Source organism: Schistocerca serialis, chromosome 7 (genome assembly GCF_023864345.2).
Source record: "Schistocerca serialis cubense isolate TAMUIC-IGC-003099 chromosome 7, iqSchSeri2.2, whole genome shotgun sequence".
Lineage (NCBI taxonomy): Eukaryota > Metazoa > Arthropoda > Insecta > Orthoptera > Acrididae > Schistocerca > Schistocerca serialis.
Genome location: NC_064644.1, coordinates 481,340,451 through 481,350,775, shown reverse-complemented (window position 1 = coordinate 481,350,775; position 10,325 = coordinate 481,340,451). Strand labels below are relative to the sequence as shown.

At 42.8% G+C, this 10,325-nt stretch overlaps 1 non-coding gene across 1 annotated transcript; it reads right to left on the bottom strand.

Annotated features, from left to right (window-relative positions):
• Positions 1-3,750: 3,750 nt before the first annotated feature.
• On the bottom strand, positions 3,751-3,825 carry Trnat-ugu (transfer RNA threonine (anticodon UGU)). The gene has a single exon. It is a non-coding gene; the product is annotated as a tRNA-Thr (tRNA).
• Between the last annotated feature and the right edge of the window lie 6,500 nt (positions 3,826-10,325).

Genomic DNA, 10,325 nt, shown 5'->3' with positions numbered 1-10,325 from the left:
TTGTTGCAACTGGTCATCGATACCCTGGGTAGTGGCACTGGGAGTCGCGCGGGATTAGCCGAGCGGTCTAAGGCGCTGCAGTCATGGACTGTGCGGTTGATTCCGACGGAGGTTCGAGTCCTCCCTCGGACATGGATGTGTGTGTTTGTCCTTAGGATAATTTAGGTTAAGTAGTGTGTAAGCTTAGGGATTGATGACCTTAGCAGTTAAGTCCCATAAGATTTCACACACATTTGAACATTTTGAGTGGCACTGGGACAAAGTTGATGTGCGGGTCACGAGAGTGCTTCAACATCACGCAGATAGTTCATAGAGAGAGGTGCCGTGTGTTGACAAACATTGTCGAAATGACACCCCTGTACTGTCCTGTGAGAAGTACCACAAGATGCAGCATGCCCGTGACATAATTTTGTGCTGTCAGTGTTCCTCTCAGCCATAATATGGTCGCAGTCGATGGTTCCCCACCCAATGAAACCCAGGAGTAACACCGCTGTGCCTCGGGAAAATATCGGAAGAATGGGATGTGTCCCCAGACTGCCGCCATACTTGCCCAAGGCGGTCATCCGGTGTGATAGAGAAACCACGATTCATCGCAGAACACTAGGTAATAAGATTAATCAGCAATCCGTGCATCCTGATCACGGCACCATTCCAAAATCAACCGTGTGTTTACGGCAGCCTCTACATGGCAAGGTGATTCCCTAATGGGGCCGCTGCTGCTAGTCTGCGACCAATGGTGCGGGATGATTCAGAATGTCGCTGGGAGTCCACTACTTGGACGGGAGGGGCAGATGTGAATGGGTTACGATGTGCTTCGTCGACAATATGGCGATGCTCTCTAGTGGTGGTCAGACTTGGCCCATTGGAACCGTATGCCTGCTCTCACGTTTCCGTGTAATCCAAAATCAGGCAACTGTCACATCCGAATGCCCCGCACATCTGGATGTTGCACGTTACGGCCAGCCAGCTGAATGGAAACCCACAACGAGGGTCCTTTCAAACCTTGTCAGGTCCTGGTTACGCTGTCTCACACGAGTACGTGATATATCCATGTCCCAAACAGCGGTACAGTGATCACTCAGAAATTCACGCTCTTCGAGCTCATTATACAGGGCGAACCAGAACTCCACCGACAAACTTTCAGACGTTTTACAATGGCTAAAAACAAGGAAAAAAGTCTAGTAAACATGGGCTCTGAAATGTATAACTTCAGAGCTGTGATCACTTGTTCATCTCGGATACTATGAAACACATCTCTACTTTTGCAAGCTTTTCGGTTTCAAAAGTTCAAATGTGTGTGAAATCTTATGGGACTTAACTGCTAAGGTCATCAGTCCCTAAGCTTACACACTACTTAACCTAAATTATCCTAAGGACAAACACACACACCCATGCCCGAGGGAGGACTCGAGTCTCCGCCGGGACCAGCCGCACAGTACATGACTGCAGCGCCTTAAACCGATCGGCTAATCCCGCGCGGCCTTTTCGGTTTCAGTATTTTGATATGAGGTAGTGTGAACCAAAACAATAATAAATGTCCCGTAGATATGGGGTCTAAAGTGCAGAACTTAACAGCTATGAGCACTTGTTCAGCAGAAGAAACGTCTTCTACTGTTCGAAGATGAAAGAGTGCTCGTAGTTACCATTATATGCAGTTTACAGTCCACGTTTGGTGGAGATCCCTTCGTTTGTTTCATACTCTCTACCACCTTTCAAAATAAGGACAGCAAAACGCTTTCAAAAGACGAGATGTTTCTCACTGTGGCGCAGTTCAAGTGCTCATAGCTTTTAAGGTATGTATTTTGGAGCTCAAATTTACTATTTTTTCTAGTTTTGATCTATTTCACCATCTCTGAAAGTTTTTTTGGTGGATTTCTGGTTTACCCTGTATACCCTACAGCCCTGGTAATAACACTAAAACCGAGCGAGGTGGCACAGTGGTTGTCACACTGGACTCCCATTCGGGAGGACGAAGGCTTAAACTTCCATCTGGCCAACCTGATTTAGGTTGTCCGTGATTTCCCTAAATTGTTTCGATTTCTGAGATGGTTCCTATGAAAGAGCACAGCCGATTTCCTTCCTCATCCTTCCCTAATCCGAGCATGTGCTCCGTATCTAGTGACCTCGTTGTGGATGAGACGCGAAACACTAAAATCTCTTTCTCCTCCTCCATTAACACAAAAAACGAACAATACTAATGCACTGCGATAGCCGTTATGACCCAGAGAATTACAACTATAATCATTTATTTTACCTGTTGACGTTGTGTAAGTATATGAAGTTGCATTGACGTCTGAGATTGCTTCTAGGTACTTAAACTTTTTTTGTCAGGCAGTCTATCATGCTTGAAACGAGATTTCAAATATATGAAATTTACCATCAGTTTTTAAGTATGCAGATTACGCCATATTACGGAAATGTATGAACATATTCCGCTCTAAATTTTCTAGTTTAGATATAAAGGATGGAGAAAAATTCACGCACTCTGACTTCTAAAGGCAACTACTCACATATAGCAATACAAAAACGTCTGTCACAAAATCTGGTCCTGTGCATATTTCTGGCAGTTAATGGACGTTGAAGATCGGCAGTTTGGCAGTACTGTAATGACTTGTACCGTAACTACAACTGTCGAGAAAATGCAGCAGTGTTGTGCCGGTGGTGCAGTGGATAGCGTTTTGGGTCGGCAGGCAAGAGGTAGAGGGTCCGATTCTGGGTCGATGCGTATTTGTTTTTATTTGCTAAATGTAGTCTGCGTGGTACGGCATTTGTCGTCATAATGGTCATACAGCGATTACATTGGGTCTTCTACAAAACATTTTCACTTACTTATTACGAACACAGAAATGGAAGTAGCCGGCCACAGTGGCCGAGCGGTTCTAGGCGCTACAGTTTGGAACTGCGCGACCGCTACGGTCACAGGTTCGAATCCTCGAATCTTGCTTCGGGCATGGATGTGTGTGATGTCCTTAGGTTAGTTAGGTTTAATTAGTTCTAAGTTCTAGAAGACTGATGACATCAGCATTTAAGTCCCATAGTGCTCAGAGCCATTTGAACCATTTGAAATGGAAGTATAATCATTTGTATTTGTCAGTTCTTAAAAGAAGCCTTTTGCACGTGGTGGATGCTAATTCCTTCGCACCACTGCATCTACTGGATTTCAAACCTGTTTTCTGCGTACTCTCCCCAATGGACCCACAGATTAGTATCTACCATCAATCTTGCCACTTTCAGGTCCAGTATATTTCTTTAGGGCCTTAAGTCACCAGTGTTTTGTGAATAATCTCCAAACTGGGTTACTATTCGTATGTAGTATCACCATGGAGCCACTAATAATGCCTTTCACAGCACTGAGTCTGATAAGCCGATGATGTTTACTATCGCCATGCGTTACTGTTATTATTATTATTATCGATGGAAATGTGGAACCATCACGTGTAATACCGTTAGGTAAACAGTGTAATTCGAAAACGAACATTTCACTATTAACAGTGTCGGGATGAATCACGCAGATCAAGAGCTTTACGACATGTAATGCACGTTACGCAGCACAGGTCGCTGCGACTAATGACGTGTTTATTCTGTATGCGCTGTTCAGTAGACGGGGACTAGTTGCTAGCCGAGTGACGTGCCCATGACACACTCCATGTACATTCTCAAACGTATCGTATTTATGAAATGATAATTAAATGGACACCCTAACTGCAAACAGGCGTTCATGTACTTCATTGGGGACATGCTGAAAATGTGTGCCCCGACCGGGACTCGAACCCGGGATCTCCTGCTTACATGGCAGATGCTCTATCCATCTGAGCCACCGTGGGCACAGAGGATAGTGCGACTGCAGGGACTTATCCCTTGCACGCTCCCCGTGAGATCCACATTCCCAACATGTCCACATCACTACATTCGTAGTACGCCCAATAGATGTTTGCCCATCATACTCATTACTCGTGGCAGATTAATCTACCAAGTCCCGTACGAGTTCGGGCATAGTGTGTGCATTCGCACAAGAAGGTCAATGGCCGGGAAGCCATATTTAACTATATATGAGGGTAGTACCTGTTCCCGAAAGAACAGTTACCGTGGATGACCATGCAGCTTTGCTAGAAATGAAATGATAATTAAATGGGGCGTATATTAATCGTACATTCTCACAATAGTCTCGGCACTGCGTCTGAATGAACAGCCTGTTCGGTTAGAAGTTGGAAGACAGTGCATGACTTTCGACAGATATGCATTTGTTTCCGATTGCTAGCAACCTCTGCTTTCAGTACTGTGTTCAAAGAGTATCTTCACGGAATATGTCAATAAATTAAAACCATTTCAAAGTCATATGCCGATAACATATTACCCATAACTCTGAGAGTTACGTCAGCTATCGATTGCAAGTAGGTATTCGCACGGAAACTATCGTCTGCTAGCGAAGGCTGACTATGTCAGCTCCTATGCCAATGGGACAGCGCAGTAGGAAGATGTAGGTCCACTGCCTAAGCCTTAGCATAAACGCGCCAGCTCGCAGAACTTCTAAGCTACAACTAACAAGTCTGCAAAATTACGTATTAACATGTTATGCTGGGACGACCAATAATGCTACAAGCCAACCGGTTATTGCTAAAATCAAATTGGTTACAGGATTACGCTGAAATTACAACATCTTTTTTTTCTTTCTCTTGTCCCCAGGTTAGAATTAGTTTCTTTTGTAAATATCCAGTGTGGTTTGAACAATTTCACCCTTCACCTCACTGACATGCTAACGCAGTTGCAAGTGCGACAGAATGCTAAAGCCAAACACTGAGGACAGTTGGGGTTAACAGCTTATAAGAAGCTCATGCTTGTTGTAAAAATAAATATTTCATTGCTTCACTTTCATTATTATAAAGCCACGCTAATTCTCATTTCACCAGCTATCGATGCCTGTTAAAATAATTACATTATTTCATTGAAAAGAGACTGCAGTTATTCATATATCACACTAGATAACAGAACTTCACACTTCAACTATGTGGCAAAATACTCTCCATCTTGAGTGCTTTCAGAATCTGTAATTATCCATGTACCGTAGTAGATAAGAAAATTTCACACGTTCACTACATGGCAAATTTACTCTCCGCTTGCTATCATTTGCCAAAAACTCCTCTGGACATCTTGAACCGTTTATGAGGTATGAGTGACAATATAAATATATCATTTCATTCTATTGTTTGCATGTGCGATACACACAATCTAATTTATCAACGCTGAAGATAGAGACTGATCTTGTTTCACGTTAAAAAAATTTAGTAATTTATTTACATTTAATAAGCCTGTGCAACAATGTATGACCTAGTTTCCGCCACATGTAAAATCGTAGCGACCTGTATTATTCGAATTTTGCACAGTACATTACTTAATATAGAAATATCACAGTAGACCTACATATAACAGTTAATGAAATGACAGAAAGTTCATCATGAAGCCGATGAATGAGGGTATGAAACGCGAGAAAATAATTTTTTTTTTTTTTTACCGAACAGTTTCCTTAAAATCTTCTCTCTCATTCTAGTTTCTTTAAAATCGTTTGACAAAGGTTTCAATTCAGCCGGCATGCACACGTCTCCGTTGTCTCAGTGCAGCCAAGATGGGGGACGAAGTTTTCACCTCAGGAGGCGACAGCAAACTGAGACAACCACCACTCCTGTGTAAAGAGGGGTGGGATCGCCCAGTGCTGAGGACGAGAATGCGTTAGTGCCCAGGGGCCACGTTATCTTGCATGAGCTCTATTAGGGATGGCGAATATCCCTGAAACAACCGGTTTTCGGTTGTACCAGTTTTTTTCCACACTAGTTAACCTGAGTGTTAAAACTGCGCAAACCGGTTTCTGAAATAAACCATTTTCAGTTTTGATTCATATTATTTCCTGTAATGAATGTAGGAACTGAACAAAGATTGAAAAATTTTGACTCTCTCAGTTTCACGAAAAGTGATGAGTGGTCGAAAACTACAAAAAATCACCAGTATTCTCCAATTGATTCGAATTTTATTAAACTCACTTCAAAAATCATGTTGTAATCGGGATTATACCACCATTTGGGCTTTACGAATAGTCAGTGCTAAAGAGAGAAAACTAGGTTGAAGGAAGTCTGTTCTTCGTGTTAATTTGCCTGTTTTCAGGGGCTAGAATTAGATAATGGCATATTATGTAGACAGAGACAGGAGATCAGCAACTTTCTATTTTTACTATGTACTATGAATTAACTGTTGTTTGATTTTTAATTTATTACTGTTACCGTAGTTTTCTTCTTTTGTTATTTCATAGACATCGTAGACAAATCTTTTAAAGCATATGAAGCATTTTACTTCATTGCTACGTCACTTCATAAAAATATTTCCGGTCAAGGGTTGATGCGATTCTACAATATGGCGTACGTCCGACAACGACAACGTATTGATCAGGTGGGACAAGTCCTGTACACTGCACGCACACGTGTGCCTTAAGCCACGACAAACGCCAACAGCGACATCATTGTCTCAGCAGTGCTGCACCAATTCTCACGCCATGTGTTTATTGCCCGTATCTGTCACATGGTAATTAAAACAGCAATCATCGCTTTTTACGTTTTCGTATTTGAAACCAACGCAAATTTTACGAATAAAAATCACACCTTTTTAAAAAAGTGATTTATTTAAAAACGAAAAATTTTAACTCTGCTGCTGTGACTAATCAATATTTCATTTTTTCTCGGTTATTAGTAAAAAATAAAAAAATCACTTGTTATAACCCATACCATACACATACCGAAAAATTCAGGTTACGCAGAACTGAAATAACGGCATCGGTATTAACCGGTCGGTTTTTTCCATCTCTAAGCTCTACATGCTGACGCCATTCGACTTCTGTCGACACAACTACTTTAGATCGATTAATTAATTTATCGCTGTGTGGTTAATAGTCGGAAATCATTATCGACATACTGGAGCAATTGTGCGCTTTGCATCACTTCGTCGATTACATCCAACACAAGAACTTACAAAAACGTTTGTATCCAAACAAAATTATAAAATATTTCAGTCGTTACTCCTGCGGAACCTTAAGTGCTGTAGTGTAGTTGAGCATGTGAAAATAATGGAAACCGACTTCTCGAGACAGCCACCAATGCTCGCGTAAGACGTGTGTGTAACATTTTATTGTTTGGTCATGCTGTAGCTTCTTCTGCTCACTAAGAATGAATGCGTAGGAAACACGACGCAAATTGCACACGATCGTCTTGTTCGTCAGTTTCTTAATTAACGGACCGTTACACAAATATACCAAATACTCGCTATCGTTCCACAACTTTACACAACATACAGGGCGTCCAGTATCTTGTATGGGCCGCTGCACAACTAAACATTTCTCCATCTACTTCATTTCGACCATACGTCTGCGGAACAAACTACCAAGCAATCTGCGTGTACCTGCCTAGATATCTACAACTATGCTCTACATTTAAGCGCGCGCAGAGGCTTCGTCGAACCACTTTCGCACTATTTCGCTACCGTTAAACTCTCTGACAGTGTGGGGGAAAAACGAACACTTATATCTTTTTGTGTGTTCTCTTATTTCACTTATTACAATGATCATTTCAACCTATGTAGCTGGGAGTCGGGGGAGAAAGCTGGAGATAGATATTTCGTGACAAGCTCTCGCTGCAGTTAGAACCATCTTTGTTTTAATAATTGCCACGATAGTTCGCCTACGCGATCCGTAACTTACTCTCCCCTGTTTCGTAATGATACAAAACCACGCTGCATTCAAGGAGAGATTGAACCTTTTCCTGTTGTTATGGAATTACTCGTAGCTTCCCTCATAGCACATTCCATTTCTCTTCCTCCCGTTATCTACACTACTGGCCATTAAAATTGCTACACCATGAAGAAGACGTGCTACAGACGCGAAATTTAACCGACAGGAAGAACATGCTGTGATATGCAAATGATTAGCTTTTCAGAGCATTCACACAAGGTTGGCGCCGGTGGTGACACCTACAACGTGCTGACGTGAGGAAAGTTTACAACCGATTTCTCATACACAAACAGCAGTTGACCGGCGTTGCCTGATGAAACGTTGTTGTGATGCCTCGTGTAAGGAAGAGAAATGCGTACCATCACGTTTCCGACATTGATAAACGTCGGATTGTAGCCTATCGCGATTGCGGTTTATCGTATCTACATCTACATCTACATCTATACTCCGCGAGCCACCTTACGGTGTGTGGCGGAGGGTACTTATTGTACCACTATCTGATCCCCCCTTCCCTGTTCCATTCACGAATTGTGCGTGGGAAGAACGACTGCTTGTAAGTCTCCGTATTTGCTCTAATTTCTCGGATCTTTTCGTTGTGATCATTACGCGAGATATATGTGGGCGGTAGTAATATGTTGCCCATCTCTTCCCGGAATGTGCTCTCTCGTAATTTCGATAATAAACCTCTCCGTATTGCGTAACGCCTTTCTTGAAGTGTCCGCCACTGGAGCTTGTTCAGCATCTCCGTAACGCTCTCGCGCTGACTAAATGTCCCCATGACGAATCGCGCTGCTTTTCGCTGGATCATGTCTATCTCTTCTATTAATCCAACCTGGTAAGGGTCCCATACTGATGAGCAATACTCAAGAATCGGACGAACAAGCGTTTTGTAAGCTACTTCTTTCGTCGATGAGTCACATTTTCTTAGAATTCTTCCTATGAATCTCAACCTGGCGCCTGCTTTTCCCACTATTTGTTTTATGTGATCATTCCACTTCAGATCGCTCCGGATAGTAACTCCTAAGTATTTTACGGTCGTTACCGCTTCCAATGATTTACAGCATTGCTGCTCGCGTTGGTCGAAAGCCAATGACTGTTAGCAGAATATGGAATCGGTGGGTTCAGGAGGGTAATACGGAACGCCGTGCTGGATCCCAACGGCCTCGTATCACTAGCAGTCAAGATGACAGGCATCTTATCCACATGGCTGTAACGGATCGTGCAGCCACCTCACGATCCCTGAGTAAACAGACGGGGACGTTTGCAAGACAACAACCATCTGTACGAACAGTTCGACGACGTTTGAAGCAGCATGGACTATCAGCTCGGAGACCATGGCTGCGATTACCCTTGACACTGCATCACAGACAAGAGCGCCTACGATTCTGTACTCAACGACAAACCTGGGTGCACGAATGGCAAAACATCGTTTTTTCGGATGAATCCAGGTTCTGTTTACAGCATCATGATGGTCGCATCCGTGTTTGGTAACATCGCGGTGAACGCACATTTGAAGCGTGTATTCGTCATCGCCATACTGGCGTATCGTCCGGCGTGATGGTATGGGGTGCCATTGGTTACGCGTCTCGGTCACCTCTTGTTCGCATTGACGGCACTTTGAACAGTGGACGTTACATTTCAGATGTGTTACGACCCGTGGCTCTACCCTTCATTCGATCCCTGCGAAACCCTACATTTCAGCAGTATAATGCACGACCGCATGTTACAGGTCCTGTACGGGCCTTTCTGGATACAGAAATGTTCGACTGCTGCCCTGGCCAGCACATTCTCCAGATCTCTCACCAATTGCAAACGTCTGGTCAATGGCGGCCGAGCAACTGCCTCGTCACAATACGTCAGTCACTACTCTTGATGAACTGTGGTATCGTGTTGTAGTTGCATGGGCAGCTGTACCTCCGAACTCTGTTTGAGTCAATGCCCAGGCGTATCAAGGCCGTTATTACGGCCAGAGGTGGTTGTTCTGGGTACTGATTTCTCATGATCTATGCACCCAAATTGCGTGAAAATGTAATCACATGTCAGTTCTAGTATAATATATTTGTCCAATGAATACCCGTTTATCATCTGCATTTCTTCTTGGAGTAGCAATTTTAATGGCCAGTAATGTACCTCCTGCTCTCTTCTTCCTGTTCTACAAATCACTATGCCTGTCAATACTCTCTCACATTTTCGCTACTCATCTCTTTCTTTTCTTCTTGTTGCATGTCCGTTATTTTTTATTACGTCTTCTACTAATTTACCTTATTACTTTTCGCTCTAAAACAGACCACTTAATCTACTGTCCAGATTTTCTTTAGTAATGCTGCCGTGCTCTTTTATTTGTATATCAGTACTCGCATTCGAGAGAGATATTATATAATGCAAAATTCGTGACTGGCTTTACTGTGATACGTATGTTCGTTAGTAAAACTGTAATAGTTACTATCCTTATTACTGTTATTTATAGCTCAAGAAGCGCCCTTACTTCAGCATAAACTGTTAAGAAAACCCCAAGGACGTCAGGTTAGGTATGAAAGACAGGTTGAAGACCCTCTAAAAT